This window comes from Peromyscus eremicus, chromosome 3, assembly GCF_949786415.1.
Source record: "Peromyscus eremicus chromosome 3, PerEre_H2_v1, whole genome shotgun sequence".
In the NCBI taxonomy this organism is placed as follows: Eukaryota; Metazoa; Chordata; class Mammalia; order Rodentia; family Cricetidae; genus Peromyscus; species Peromyscus eremicus.
In genome coordinates, this window is record NC_081418.1 from 126,568,945 (window position 1) to 126,585,719 (window position 16,775).

A 16,775-nucleotide genomic window follows, 5' to 3' on the forward strand; every position below is an offset into this window, starting at 1 on the left:
TTAACTAAAATGTTCCAGGTTTTTTTTTTTTTTTAATTTATGTAGAAGTAACCACTCAAAACAAAAATACAATGCCAAGCTAAGCAGAGGTGTCAAAAGATCAGCACTCTGAATTCAGAAGGAAGGTTCCAAGTTTGGCTCTGGGACATAAGAACCTCTTAACAGAACTCATTTGATGAAAGAGAAAAAGGGCCCTGATAAATTCAAAGTAAAATTGGGAAGCTGCAGATGAAATTTCATAGATGAATTAAAAAAACAAAAACAAAAAGCTCACATGTGGGAACGTGTTGAGAATTACTCAAATGGCAGACATGTTTGTGGAAGTGTGCATGTGTGTGTGTGTGTGTGTGTGTGTGTGTGTGTGTGTGTGTGTGTGTGTGTGTAACTTATTCGTCATGTTAAACTGGTTTTGATTAATTTTGAATGAAAATCTTCTAAGTCTCCCTGGAATTTATAGTGCCTGGAGATTGATCACGGTTGTCTGGGATACAGAGGGGGAACAAATGTCAGGGTTGTGCCCAGCAGCTGTAAAGAGCAGAGCAATCCTCTCTGGAAAGATGCCCCCCCCTCCCCCCGTCACCTCCACGCAGTGAAATATCATCACTAATGCCAAAGCCATTTTACAGGACCCTTGGAAAAGAGAGAAAAATAATTTTGTTATTTTAAATACTCCCCTGTAAAAAGTAATGTAACACTATTTTTAAATTCTTGGGGACTATCCAGTTTAAATATAGTTGAAGTAAATGAAAATCAAGTCAGTTATAGTCATCTCTCACTCCTGACTAGACCCCCTTCCCAATATAATAAACACAGTATGCAAGTGTTGGCCTGGGGACAAAGTGCCACTCTTTAGACAAAAGTTAATGTTATAAATGTCAAATGAAACAAACAAACAAACAAACAAAAACCCGGGCATTTTTTGAATGCTATGAAGGGTCAACACCAATATTTGGAGGAAATTCTTGTGGTTGGGGAAGTTGAATCAGGCACAAGCTCTTGTCTCTAGAAACTCCATACGAACCAGTCTCTCAGTGTGGCGACCACGTGCTGCTCACCATTTTATCCCCTGCACTTAGCAGAGGGCCTGGCACAAAATAAATGCCAATAAATGTTTGTGGAATGGAAGAGTCCTGCAAGTATAGTTTATACAGTGTCTTCCCACCTTTTAAAAATGTCATCCGTGGTTAAGAAATCCATGTTATACCAACTCCTGGTACACATAAACACACGCACATGAGAACTCCAAAGCCATACTTCTTTCATATGGGATCCACATTCTGATAGTCTGTGTTTTCTAGTCTGTTCTTTTTATTTGATTTGAAAAGTATGGGCTTTAAACCACTGAATTCATTTTATAACCCACTAATGGCGAGGCCACAGGTTTGAAAGTTTAGACTATCTTTTTTTCTATTGTTTTCTCACTTGTATTTGTAGGTTTCTAGCCACAGACACTTCGAAAATAACAGATGTTTTGATCCAGGAGACAAATTGTTTAGAAGTAGTTCAGATCAACTCTAAACTTTTGTGCTGTTTATGAATTCTCTGTGGTGGAATTTCCACTTCACGGCTGTTGGTGAATTATGGGAATTTCCCCCATTAAAAGCTGATTGTCCCTAACCTCAGACCATATACAACATTTATCTAAGAATGGATTACAGACCCATATTGAAGAGCCAAACGAATACAATTCTCAGAATTAAACCAAATAATACTGATAGTATTGAACTTATCTTTCAATACTATAAAATATTATAGTATTTATATATCAAAAATAAAACAAAATTAAAGCTAAAATAGATCAAAGATTTTTAAAAAAAATATTGCGCTTTTAACAATGTCGTTGAGAAAGTAAAAGTACAAACTGGGCATGGTGGTGCACAGTAGTGATCTCAGGAGGTTGAGACAGGAGGATCTCCAGTTGGAGACTAGCTTGGGCTACATAGCAAGTTCTTGGCTTAAAAACAAACAAACAAACAAATACCAACAAGACAGTTTATAGACGGGAGAAGACATTTCCAAATTGTATATCTGAAAAGGAATTTGTATACATAGTATGCAAGTAACTGTTCCATATAAAACTTAAAAAAACAACAAAGTGATTTTAGACTGAGCAAAATATTTGAATAGCCTTTTCTTTAAGAAGATACACAAATAGCCAGTGACTACATGAAAAGATGTTCAATGTGATCAGTCATTAGGGAAATGCAAATCAAAACAGTAAGATGCCATTCATGCCTATTAGATCAGCTAAAATATTTAATAAGTGCTAACAAGGATGTGGAGAAATCAGGCCCCTCATGCATTGCTGGTGGAAAAAATAAAATGCCATTTCTCTTTCCTACAGGCAATGTCTAAATTCCTTTAAAACACATTGTTACCATATAGACAAAATGAAATGAAAGCACAGGCAAACAACATTGTCCATCACTGCTTATAGCAGCAGGGTTCAGAATGCGCCCAAAGTCGGAGCAGGGCTGGAGTTGTGCCTCAGTTAATAAAGAGTTTGTTTGCTTGGAAAGTTTGCTCCCCAGAGCCTACAAAAGAAGCTGGGGTGGGTGCACAGGCTTGTATCTCTGTCTTGGGAAGACAGAGATGGGGGCGGGGTTCCAGAGGCTTGCTCCCGGATAGTCTAAACAAGGAGCTCCAGGTTCAGTGAGGGGCCCTGTCTCAAAAAATAAGATGAAGGACTCAAGGGAAGGTTCAACCATTAAAAAAGAACACTTACTGCTTTTGCAGAGGACCCAGGCTCAGTTCCTAGTGTGTGTTTGATAGCTCACAGTTGCCCATAACTCTAGCTCCAGAGAATCAGGTGACCTCCTCTGACATTTGCAGACTCATGCACACGTGTGGTGCACATACATACACATACATGCATAAAATAAACAGATTTTAAAAATGAGGGTGAGAGCAATTAAGGAAGACATCTGATGTCAACCTCTGGTCTCCACTTACACTGGCACATACATACGTGCACACACACAAAAAAAGTAGAAGCAGCCTAAAGCAATAGACGGATGATTAAATATTTGCTATGTCATCCAATAGGATATTATTTTATAATAAAAGAAATGAAGTACTGTCAGGCATGCCTCTAATTCTAGCCTGCTGGAGGCTGGAGGCAGGAGGATTACAAATCCAAGGCTAGCCTGAGCGGCATAAAGAGACACTGTCTCAAATAAACAAAGGATGGAAATAATACAAGCTGCAGCCCAGGTAGGCCTTGACAACACTATGCTAAATGAAAGAAACCAATCACACAGGACTTCATAGTCTATGATTCCATTCATGTGAAATGGCTAGAACAGGAAAATCGATCCAGGCATAAAGTAGAGGGACAGTGAACCTAGGGCTGATGAGAAGGACTGTTCATGAGGAGGAAGTTTCACTATAGGGCGGTAAAGATGTTCTAAAATTAGGTTGTGGTGATAATGACACAATTTTGTAAATAGGCCAAAACTCAGTGAATTTTGAATGTATGGTATTTTCATTTTAGATTATGTAAATTATATCTCAATAAAGGTATTAAAATATATACAATAAAAATGTATATTAAAAGATACAAGCAGTGCTACAAGCCTCAGGAGAATAGCAGTGAGTTCAAGGCCAGTCAGGGCTACATAGCAAGACCTTTTCAAAAAGTTTAGTCAACACAAGACCAAAACCAAGCAAAAACAAATAGATTGGAACTCCTGGGTGAGCAAGAAGTTGGCCACATACTTACTATGTATATACTGCATATGTACATACTTCCCTCTAGGTGTGGGATGCTGGGCCAAGTCAACATGGCCACTTAATGTCAGGCATAGAAATGGGGTCTTTCCATGGTTAGTAAATGGTCTCTAGAGTCCCCGTGGAACTGACCTGTGTCTTGTTATTTTAGGGCTCGAGGGTGGAAGGACATGAATCTGTTGATTCAAGCTCTGAACTTTCTCCAGAGTGTTGTTCTCACAAACTCATGCTGGAAAGCGCCGGTGAGAACCTTTTGTACCAGAGAAGCAAGAATTCCATACCCCACAACAAATAAAGATGTTAAGAGTGGAGGAATTTCCTGAGCAAGAAGCACAATTATAAACTCCCAGAAGTCAGTGCCTTCCAAAGGAGAGCCAGATAGACAATAAGATTTCCAATCAATAAGATTGAAAAAGGATAAAAGAAAGGCCTCTGTGTCCCAGACATCACACCTTTGGGACAGATCATGACAGACAGAGCTGAGAGAAAAGGAGCTGTCCATCACATGCACTTCAGGTTCCAGGGACAACAAGCCCCAATATTCTCTCTAACTTAAAAACAAGAGATTCTCAAGTCCTCCCTGTGCGTGAGGTCCCCTGTGCAAGAAATACTGCTAAAGAATTTAAGAAATTCAGTGAACGAGTTTAAAAAATAGAGGGCTGGAGAGATGGCTCAGTGGTTAGGAACAGTTAGTATTTGTCCAGAGGACCTGTGTTGGGTCCTTGGCACCAACCACCTGTAGCTCCAGCTCCTGAGGAGCCAACGCCTCTCCATTCACGTGTAAGCACGTGTGTGTGTGTGTGTGTGTGCGCAAAATTTTTTTAAAGGAAATTGAATGATTAACATTAAAATCGTCACTTTATGAAGGTGTTCACCTTCATAGCGTTCTGAGATCAAAAAAAAAAAAGCCAAAAAAACCCAAGAGATCCTAAATGCACTTAATTCGTATATCTATAAATTTGTAAATGTTACTGAAAAGAACATCTAGAGAAAACCAAACTTCCGCGCGACGGTCAGGACATCGCCGGGCCCTGGGCATCGGGCTGAGGGACACGGGACCTTCCCGGGTCGCCTCCCAGCGGCTGGGAGCAGCAAGGCGGCCAGGTAGCCGGCGCGGGGCGCGGGGCGCGGGGCTGGAGGGCCACGCGGGCCTGGGGACGCCGGCCTCCGGTCGCTCGTGGGCGCGGGGCCTCCGGCCTCTCCCTGGGCGCCGCCCCCGGCCCGGCCCGGCCCGGCCCGGCCCGGCTCGATCGCACACTCGGCTCGGCTCGTCCGCGGCCAGGCTGGGCTCGCCGCGCTCGGAGCGGCAGCTGCCTGGGGCGCTCCGGTCCGGTCGCCCGCCGGCCGTGGGGACGCACAGCGCCCGCCAAGTCGCCGCCTCGGGTCAGAGTCGCCCCGGGCCACGCGGCCGGCCAGAGGGACGCGGAAGGAGAGGACCCGAGGCGCCGCGCTGGGGTACTCGGGTCGTGCGCGGCCTGAGGGGACCGAGTGTGACGACAAGGTGACCGGGGCTGAGGAGAAGTCACACTCTGACAGGACCCGGTGTGACTGACAGCCGAAGTCTCGGCTGAGGGGACGACGCGGACAGGACTGTGTGACAGACAGACAGACCAGGTGAGGGGGGTCTCGGCCGGAGGGGACGGGATCTGCCGGACAAGGTGACCGGGTCTCAGCCGAGGGGACACAAGCTGAGCAGTCACACTCTGACAGGACTGTGTGACTGACAGCCTAACCCGGTTTCAACCAGAAGGGGCACGGGCTGGGAAGTCACACTCTGACAGGACCGTGGGAGTGACAGACAAAGTGACAGAAGCTTGACGGAGGGGACCCGGCTGAGGAGAAGTCACGCTCCGACAGGACCAAATGTGGCAAACAAGGTGACGGAGTCTCGGTCTGAGAGGGGGGACACGGGCTGAGGAGAAGCCACGCTAGGAGAAGAGCGAGCGAGCGGGCGAGCGTGCGAGCAGGGCGGGCGGGATCGGGGACCGAAACAGCGTGAGGGGTCTCGCCTGAGGACCGAGCGTGACTGACAGGGTGACTGTCGTCGGGCTGAGGGGCCCGGGCGGGCCGGGCTCGGTGGGTCACAGCGGAGCTACCTCAGGCTCCCCGTGAGGGCGCGCAGGCATGCGCGAGCTCGGGGCAGGGTGGCCGTCCCCGCCAGACCCTGACAGGAAAGCCTGGTCTGGGCGGGCGGCGCGGTCCAGAACTCCGCGCGGGCGGCGGGGACGGCGTGGTGCCGGCTTTGGTGACAGTTTTCGGAGAGGGGCTCGCCTGCAGCTGCCCAGAGAGAGCGAGCGCGCCCGGAGGCGCCGGAGGGGGGAGGGGTGTGCGGGTGCTCACCCTGGCGACTTGGCCCGCGGCCCCCGCCCGGAGCTGGCCCAGGTGTGGAGACTGTCACCGAGGCCCCTCCCCGCCAGGCCCCCCTTCCAGTCTACCTAGGGGGCGAGCACGGGGCCAGGCTCAGCGCAGCCCTGGTGGGGGGCGGGGGGGGGGGAGGTGGGTGTGTAGCTCCCGTGCTTTATGGCTCAGGATTGGGGAGGAGCCTGAGGTGAGGAGGCAGGCCCTGGGAGTAGCCAGGGCTGCTTTTATATAAGGGACGCGGGGAGGTCAAGAAGGGGCCTGGACCTCTGCTGGGGATCAGAAGGCTGTGGCGGCGGCTCTAAATTCTCCTCACCTCCCATTGCCCAGGTGAGTGGCTCCACGGTCGTCGTCACCGCGTTTTGTTGGAGCGTGTTGTTGTGAGAGGTGGCCCAACCGCCCCCCAGGTTTGTATGGATGAGGATGGGTTTGCGGTGTTCTTGTTACAGTAAGAATCTACTTCCCTTCCGAAGCTAACGGTGGGAAGGTAGTGCCACTTGTGTCAGGAGGAAAGAGAAGAGTTAAGTCTTCTGTCAGGAAGAAGCTGAAGTTTTTCTCCTTTGCAGGATGAAGGACAAAAATGTAAAATTAAATGATCACTTGGAAGAAAAAAACAAACAAACCAGATGAACCAAGTTGTAGGATAGCTAGTAGCAGTTGGAAAGCCTCTTGATTTTGAAGTTCATTATTGTAATGTCAACTATTGTCATGCACGAAGCAAATTGTTAACCGGAGTTATTAAATGAATAACTTAGTCTTGAACTTGGGCAGGTCTTCCACAGATATCAGGTGCTCTGTGGGAGTCTTCCTGTCCATAGCTAAGCGATCAATTGCTGACTGAAAACCTAACTCCAGGTGCTACATGATTTAGAAAACCTGGCTAGTGTAGGACCTGACATTGTCTAGGGCTTCTCAAAGATGTCTCTCTGGAAAGTTTGATAGAAACACTCACAGATGCTAAGAGCATTTGAAGTGATGTTCCAGAAGATTCAGCTTCAACTTTTAAATAAGTTCTCTGCTATCTATCTTCAATCATATTCACTCTAAAGTTAAATACATGTCTGTAATATTTTAATATATGAAGATTTGAAATCAGTCATACATTAGCTGGAGTGAAGCATATCATAAGGCCATCCATTTTTATCTTACTGTGGGTTTTGTATAAATTTGCTCCTGGTTATGTGCTACTTCATATTTAATTTGCTGAGAATTATATCTTCAGTGAGAAGATCTAAGAAGAAACTGGTGGTCATCTCAATCTTTTGCAGCTCACTAGAAGGAAAAAAATTGACAGTTTTATTTTTAAGAAAAAAATTCCTTTTCGTGTGTAAAAGTCTCATACTCTGATAACTGCTGTGGAGCAAGGGAAGCAATGGAGGCTAAAGTTCTACAGAACTCCAGGCCGAAGAGTTTCTAGATACCGTTTCCTCATTCTTTTCTATTTAAGAGAATATATGTTCTTTAAAACATAGAACTAAAATACCCAGAGACTTCAGATCTTTTATTGAGTTTAAGACTGCTTTGACAGTTTTTGTGATAACTATTTCTAATAATTAAATACAATATTTCCTTTAGAGGGACTGGTTTTCTTAACATTCATGACACTACATTTTTCAGAATCACTTTTATTAAAAAAATCCAAATTACATTTAAAAAATTACATAATTAATTTCGAAATTCCTTTGACATTTAAAATTCATATACGAAGAAAAGTATGACTTTAAAATTTTGATGTAGAAATGGATCACTGAGTATGTGACTAATTGTTTTCTGTTAGTACATTTTACATATTTCAACAAAAATTTTTTTCCTATAAGTCTCTGAAAAATAAGGATATTTGTCATGGGCCTTGTCAAGATCCTCCTGTGTGGGGAAGCTGTGTAAAGGCACCCCTGTGAGAACATCTATAAGTATTAGTGACGTATTTCGTTTCCTCTTCAGATTATGAAGCAGTTGCTAACAGCAGAAGACTTTTGTTAAAATAATTTCCCCCAAATTTCCGTATTTTCACAGCTTCCACAGGGTCTGTACGTGCCCGGTGCATATGTTGGTGGTTCTAATTTGTGTCTTTTTGCTAAATTTATTGTCATTTGAGCTTAGAAATATTCTCTGTGTCATAAAGTGAGGCAAATATACTGGAAGAAATTTCTGCTTTCATAGGATTCCACTAAGCAAATATTTGTAGTAGATTAAAATGCACTAGTCAAGACAATTTGATTTAAGTCAATAGTATATAATTCTAAACATATGCTCAGCCCACAAATTGTCAAACTGAATTTCTCTTTTGCCTTTCTTATTTTGTGGCAAATTTCCCTGTTATCTATTTCTTCACTTCACTCTCCTTCTTAATACCTAAAAGCGGCAAAAGGAGCAGCGGCGTGATTGCCTACAAAGGTCATTAAAAACGGAACTAAGTTGACCAAAACCAGCAAGACTGGTTAATATGTCTCGCCACCATATACCATACGTGAATTAGTTTCATAGCATATGAGAGTTTTTTCAATTAATTTTAATTTTTAAAAATCTTCCTGAGCTTTCTTTGTCTATTATTTGCAGTGTTCTCACAATACAGAGGTAGATTTTGAAGAATTATACCGTATATATTTAAAAGTTATTTATTTAATAAACCAGCATATTTTAAATTTTATTTATCCAGCACATGTAACTGCGTTTAGAAGGAGATCTCAAACACAATAGGCCGTATTTTGGTGAAATGTATGTTAAGATACTATCCATCACTAGTATAGTATATCCTTAAATCATTGTCTCAAGACCTAGGTTTATGTGTTCTTACTATTTCACTCAATTATACATACATGTCAATATTTTAATCTCAAACATTCTGTTTAGAGTTTGGGAGTTTATACTGTTTATTTCAAGCATTATGAGCTTTCATACTTTCCGTACTTGGAAAGTTGGGAGTTTTCAAGTTATTAATCTTTGTTTTTTTTGTTGTTGTTGTTGATTTTTGGTATGGCTATAAGACTTTTATCAGCAAGCCTGGATCTCTTCAATGATAAGAGCTTGGCCCTGAATTTAACTGAGCTGATATCCTAAAGACGGCCTACACGCCTATGTAGGTCAGCGCTAACTCGTTCACAAATCTGACTAGTTTGCTCTCTTACTACTTTTGAGATAACTGTTGAGAAAGATGATAATGCCTGTCATATTATAGACAATTCAAGAAAAGTTTATAGAAATATTCTGTTTTCAGCTGCAAATTATATTCCCTATTCCCTGATGATTTTTGGACAAAAACAAGCGTAACGTTTTTTTTCCCCCGTCTTTATGAGTCTTTCATAGACAAGCGGTCTTTGTGCTCATATTAAGCTTCCAGGGCGGCAGGCTTGTACATTTATTTGATAAACCCTGCTCTTTATGGATTTTTATGGTACACTTTGAGAGCATTGAATATATGTTATCCAGGGCAAGTTTATTTTACCAAGCATAGTAGTATCCTTCAGCTCCAAAGGTTTACTACAGTTTACAACACCTAAAAAACCACATAATGCCTTGTGCTAGTCGTTAAAACTGTTTGTCTGTTTGTTTTTACAACAAACAATAACCCAAATTAGCTTTTTGAAAAGCTTGATAAGTCACTTGTGCCTGCTAATAGGCCACTCACTTACTGGCAGGGAACAACTGGACAAGTATGTAAATGGCCGTACATTTGAAGCCCTCCACGGATTAACATATTATTTTAAGAGACTTTCTTTCCTATGCAAGAAACGGACTTGGACAGGATTCGGCAGCCTAGGCCGATTCCAATTAGTACCTCAGTGAGTTGTGTGCTTGCTGAGTGGGACGAAAGAGGCTTGTGCGTCGTACTGGGAGTGCCGGGGAGAATTGCTGTGGGGCTTGAACAACATGCATGTCTAAGATTGCTGTGGGGCTTGAATTGCACAGCGCTGGAGAAGAAGAAGAAGAAAAAAAAAAAACCTTCCAAGACCTGGAATCACTGGGCTCTAGGAGTGGCGGAGCTGCAAAGTTAGGGCTATGGAGGCAGAGAAAGGCTCAAGCTGACGCTTAAGTGGGGTGAGTGTCTGTGGATTTCTCTTTGGGAGTGGGAGCCCAGATTCTCATTAACCTCTGCCCTCTTAATAGCAAGTACTGCTGGGGCTCCCTAAGAGTCTTGGCTCTCCTTTCAAGCACACCAGTGACCAGGACAGTGACTGAGAAATCTTTTTTGATAGAGTGTAATGGATTTTTCTCCACTGCACCCTTTCAGACACAAAAGAAAGATGCCATCAATCCTTGCAACTTGCATTGGTTACAATAAATTTAAACCTTTCAGGCAGAATTTAAACTAGATAATAGAATGAGGTTTTATTATATTTAATCATTTATTTTCATTATTTATTTAGGTATTGGAAGTCAAACTCTGGCCCCTCTCCCAAGCAAAGTAGTGCTCTGCTACAGTTATACCCCCAGGCCCCACTTTATTGTTTTTGTGCTGTATGTTTGGTTTGAGGTACCGGTAATTGGACCCATAGCCTTGCATATGCTAGGCAAGTGTTTTATCACTCTCCAGCTATTAGTTTATATGTTTTATGTGGATGCTTGCTTTGCTTGCATGTATGTCTGTGTACCACTTGTATGCCTGGTACCTGCAGAGGTTGGAAAAGGGTGTCCAATCCCTTGGAACTGGCTTACGAATGGTTGTGAGTCAATATGTGGGTTCTGGGAATCAAACCTGGGTCCTCTAAAAGAGCAGCCAGTGCTCCTAACTGCTGGGCCATCTCTCCAGACCCACTTTATTATTTTTAGAAAATAACTTCAGTGCTAGGTTTAACTACTTAAAAAATCTTAATCTATGGACTTATCTAGAATTATACTATGGAGATAAAATGTATTGAAACATATTATCTGACCCCTGGGAAGAGTTCATGTTGGCATGGACCTGGAGTGAGGAGTCCTTCTCAGTTTACTGCAGATAAGAACAAGGGCAATATGAGGGAAGAGGAGAACAGGGGAATACCCTGAGAAGGCGGTGTAGGAGGAGAACATACAGATCCTGGTCTTCTCTGCTCTCAGGCACAGGTTGTGTGCTTACCACCGTGTCCTAGAATGTAAGATTAGCTTGTAAGAATTTCCCTGTTCCATGGTGACATCTCAGGCTTCTAGAATCACTGAAATTCTAAGGTTGCCTCTCACTGTTACTCTTGCTGGCTCTCAACTAACTTGTGGAGAGAATCTAGCAAAGGGAATAGAGACAGGCTATTCTTTCTTCATGTGTGTTTAAGCAATACATTTTCCTTTATAGTGAAGGCAATTAGGACTGTGAGACTGAGTGCTGGGATGAAGTTCTGGAAAGAACTCCTTAACTTTGACCCCACCCCTGCAGCTGTCATTACCCCACTGAAAGTGCATTGTCATATGAAGGTCTGGAGTCCACTCTAAAGAGCCAGTGGTCCAGGCACAGTTAACTGACCACCTATCAGCAAAAAGAAAGGTTGCTCCCTTGATTTCTTGTTGCCTGAAAACACAGGTAACATTCATGTGGAGTTGGAAAGAGAGAGTAGAAATCTTGTTTGGCAAATGCATAGAATCACTGCACTTAGGAGGGGGAGGAAGGGCTCCTATGTGGAATTGGATAAAGGAGGTTAAAGGAAGGGAAATAAAATAAGGTAATACGTCGTCCTTGGCAGCAAAATATACATGAGACCAACTATGTGGAATAGCAGTGATAAGAAAAGATAAATTATTTATTTGCCTTGCATACATAGCTTTTCTTTTAAAAATCAAGACATGTACCTAAGAAATGGCTCAGTGGGTAAAGGTACTTGATGCCAAGCCTCACAACCTGAGTTTGATCCTCAGGACTCGCACGGTAGGAGGAAAGAATGGACTCCCGAAGGTTGTCCTCTGAACACACATATAATAAATAAATGTAATTTTAAAAATTTAAATCAAAACAGATTGCAGCTGTTCCTCAAACTGTTTTCAACTCAAAAGAAAATAAACAGTTATTGTGCAATAGCATTTCACCTAGGAAATGTCATCAAAGTTCAGAGCTGTGAGCTGGCAGTTAGATAATGTAATCAAGCACTACACTATCACCCCCTCGTTATGCCCTTGATTTCTTCCACGAGGCCACATTAATTCCCTGCTGTCTTCCTACGTTAGTTCTACCAGCCCTTTAAAGCACCTTCCTAATAGAGAGCAGTGAAGGGAGTTTTTCAATCACTTCAGTGGGAACATTTGACTAAGAAGAAGAAATGGTGCTTAATGCTCTGGCAGATCCACTTCACACATACTCTGTTTTCTTCTCTTTGGGCTTGAAATAGTTACAGCAGCTCAATAAAGCTCTGTTAGAAACCAAAGCTTGGAGGCCACTTCCAAATCAGCCTTATTAGTTCTGTGAGTCAGCGGATTGGTGGGATAGAAGTTAAGAATGGCCACCATCACACCCTGTACTAGTATTACCTGCCATTAGTGTTTTACACAACTTTCCAGTTTGTGAACCTAAAACTGAGAATCCCAAAGCCTCACCTAACTACATCTTGTCCCTTTCTTGCATTTGATAATAACCTGTGTAAACAAGATTTTGAGTGTGTGAAAAAGTATACCCATATGAGTTCTTTTTCTTATTTTGTATACTGGTTAAGGTTAATAAAAGAGAACACAAACATGTGAATGATATTTTATAAGTGAAGCTGAAACTTCAAAAAATTATTTGCATGTGTCAGAATAATCCAGAAAAGTAGAGAGTGCACCCAGGCAAGCATTTGGCAGTGGAAGATTGCTACATGTTTCCTTGAAGCATTTGGAACGACTTAGTAACATCCTGATTTTATTTAAAGGCAATATAATATTTTAAATTTTGTGTTCAACAGTGTTCAAATTCACTGGGTTTTAGGACTGCACAAGTAATGGATGAGAAGTTTCTTAAAGGATGGTACCAATGGGGTTTTATTCATCTCTCTGTCTCCAGCATATAGCACAGTGATTAGTAAGTAAACGTTTTCTAAAAGAGTAAGGAAGGCTAGGGATGTAGCGAAGTTGGTGGAGGGCTTGCCTAGCGTGCAGAGCACTCTGGATTCTATCCCCAGCACCACATTAAATACAGAAAAACCAACGAACAACTTGGAACCTTAGCGCTCAGGAGGTAGAGGCCAGAAGATCAGAGGTTCACCATATTCCTTGGCACTATACAGTGAATTTGGGCCAGCCTGGATTTATTAGGCTATATTCTTAGCCATAGTTTATGTGATGTTCTTTACTATATTTCACTTCATTCATAGACTCCCTGGGAACTAACCTGTGAAAATCACCCTCACTGGCTTGCTAGATTACTTAGAAAAACTCAGTGCTATTGTCAAGATAGGCCAATTGGTTGTCCATGGCTCCTGTCACTGTAGGCTAACTGGATCTCTGAGACATGATCTCACTGGTTCTTTTTGTCTTTGAGTGGCAGTTAGGAATCCTGAGTCTCAAAGATTAGGTTTTATACTATCACAGGAAAGGATCTAGCCCTGGAGGACTAGTCTATGGTAAGTACATAAAACAATTCTCAATTCCAGTTTAATAAAAGTTGACAGTGAGCCTTTGGTAGAGATTTTTAGTAACAGTTTTGTTTCTTACTCTAAAATTCTGTAATTTGGGGACTGCAGCCAGGGGTGTGCCCCAATGCTAGAGGGGTCGTCTAGAATGCAAGGTCCTGTAGACAACACACTATGATTTAGGAGCTGAAGAAATTTGTATTTACGTATCTCTGATGTCATTGTAATTTAGTTCAGGCTTCATAGAAAGCAGTTGAGCAATGTGTTGTATACTGTAATGCTATACCCCCACTTCTGAGGCTTTTGCCAGAGCGCTAGAGGATACAAGAAAAGCCCAGATACAAGAACTTTGCAAAAGCATTGTTATAAGAACCCATATTTGAACCAGCCATGGTGATATGCACCTGTGATCCCAGCACTTGAGAGGCTGCAGCAGGAGGATTGCATGTTTGAAGCTAGCCTTGGCCACATAGTAAGATCCTATCTAAAAACCGTACTTACAAGTGACACAGATATTCAGCAACAAAGAAAATAGTGAACTTTTTAGTTTCTCTGTGACCCTGATGAGTAAAGTTTAAGGCAAAGCATAGGAATCCTCTAGCTAGATAAATGTAAAGACACTATATGAGTTTTTACTGTTATACCCAAATTTTATTTCACACTTAGTTTTGTTTCCCATATTGGATTTACCCATGCTCTTTTTATTTTTGTGAACTATTTGGGAATGAGAAAAAAAAAACCTTAAAATCCATCTTTTTTTAACAGTCTCATAATGTTCGCAGCCATACATAAAGTTCAATTTTGCAGATTTCTTATGGCCTGTGATCTTTTAGATCTTTAGTGTGTGCTGTCAAATAAAGTTTTGAAAAAGTTTGCAGAATTACTTTCTTTTAAAGCCCTCCTCTTTTAATTTTTTCTTAAAAATATATGTATGTATTATGCTCTCTTTGTTTTTTTTCCTCTCTCTGTCTAAAACTGAATGACCCCATGAGAGAATTATTTGGTTTTCCAACTCCAGGCACAATGTTGAACATGTGATCATAAATAGTCACTGAAGAAGAAGCCTGTTAAAGTAAACTTCCCTTATCAATGAGACCTTATACAAAATGTGATAGAAATACTGTACATAATGTCTTAAAAACAGCAAGGAGTAGGTTTCCCTAAATCCCTATGAGCCATGAAAAAAATCACATATATTTACATAGATATGCACATATACATACAGAGTACAGCAATAGTCCTTAGATTTTTCTTTCTTTTTTTCTGATGTATTGTTCTAGAAATTCCAGAAGAAAAATTTAACTGCTTTTGCCTTTGACCCAGGATATATATTGTTCTTGTCACTTTCATATATATATATATGTCTATGATGCACACTTGCATGTGTGTATATATATACTGCATCAGTGGCTTATGGCTTAGAATACTCTTTCCATCTCAAAGTGTTAAAAGTCTTCTAGAAGTTTTGTAGCAGGAATCTTAAAGAGTCATATTAATAAGAATGAACCTGGGGCCAGTTATTTGGGTGAATGCTGGAAGGTCAGAGAAGCAGAACGAGCCATAGCCAACCTCACCTTGCTAGTTCCTCAGCTGATCCTGTTTCCTCAGATTGGAAGCTTCTGAGTCCTTATCCAAATGAATCTCAGCTGAACTGCTTCTCGAAAGCCTGACTGCTTAACCAGCCAAATGCTTCTTGTTTCTGGTCTTCACGCCTTATATATCTTTCTGCCTTCTGCCATCACTCCCTGGGATTAAAGGCTCACTTCTTGGGATTAAAGGTGTGTGTCACCATGCCTGGCTGTTTCCAATGTGGCCTTGACCTCACAGAGATCCAGAGGGATTTCTACCTCTGGAATGCTAGGATTAAAGGTGTGAGTGCCACCATTTTCTAGCCATTGTATCTAGTGGCTGTTCTGTCTCTGACCCCAGATAAGTTTATTAGTGTGCACAATATTTTGGGGAACACAATACCACCACAAAGTTTTATATCAGTGATACTAAATATTTTCTTTGGCTCCCAAGTTCCTGCTGATTTAGTCCCTAATGTCAGCCAATGTGAACTGTAGCTAACAAGACTTCAATTTCTAGGTCTTAGAATCTATTTGTAGAATAGACTCAATGTCTTGACACCTTAGAGTAAATGCCCCGAAGCTTTTCTGTGGGCGGATGCAGTATGAGGCATCAAATCCTGAGCCTTGAGCATGCTAGGTAAACTGTTCACTACTGAACCACCTCCTTAACACCTCACATCCTAGGTAGAATGACCACTCCCTAATCTAGTTATTATAACTACTTCACTTTTATGAATTAATAAATTGCCTTATTACCATTTGTGTTTGGTATTTAAAATGACAGAAAATATTGACCACTTAGAAATAAATTCTGAACATGAAATGAGGGCAGTACAAAAGGAAAATACATTTGAAGAATTTACGTGAAATCAGATAGAATTTATTTCCCATACACAGTGCTGTGGAATATTGAGAGAACCTCAATGTAGGTATAACCACAACTTTCAGATTTGGCAAATGTTGCCGGCATGTTTATTGTATCCCACAAACTTCATCTTTACTGAATGACCACTGACTTTAGGAACCATGTATCTTTACATCGGGATCAAAATCTGTTTTCTGAAAACACAGTCACATAAATGATAAGAGTGGAGCTTGGGAGACTAAAGATCACAATGTGCTGACTATAAACCTGCATCTAACACTGGGCAGTTAAAGACCCTGGTTCAGAGATGAGAAAATGACAGTGACTGAACATATAATATACTGGCATGACTGCCCATACAACCCATTCCATGTGTTGATTACTGCTCAGAATGGTCTTTGACCCTAACAAATAAATATAGATAACTCATTTGATTTTGATATGAATATAAAGCTTTAAATATCAGCATTACAGAGTATTCAAATTGCTCTTAATTGTCACCAAAATGAAACTTGAGTGGAAGACAGACTTACTCTGATGAGTAATCTGATGCAGTCTGTCTTCTGTACCACATTACATTTGCTGATTTATGGGGAGAGGTGTCATTTCTTTATGCGTATGTTCCTGTCATGCATTATCAGAGTATAGGGAATGTATACCATAGCTCTTGTTATCCTTTTTACTGATCTGTGCACTATATACCTTCCTAGTTCTGGCCTGCAGCAAAGGACAGGTGCATCCGAAGTCCTT

At 41.7% G+C, this 16,775-nt stretch overlaps 1 protein-coding gene across 2 annotated transcripts in view; it reads left to right on the top strand.

Annotated features, from left to right (window-relative positions):
* Nucleotides 1–6,306: 6,306 nt before the first annotated feature.
* The window catches only part of Pparg (peroxisome proliferator activated receptor gamma), a 130,582-nt gene continuing 120,113 nt past the window's right edge, over nt 6,307–16,775 (top strand). Inside the window, exon 1 of one of the 2 annotated variants that reach the window (XM_059258404.1) lies at nt 6,307–6,417. The gene's annotated coding sequence lies outside the window, so the exon portion shown is untranslated. Of the gene's footprint in view, nt 6,495–16,775 lie in introns of both variants that reach the window. The other variant, XM_059258405.1, reaches the window with a different exon arrangement.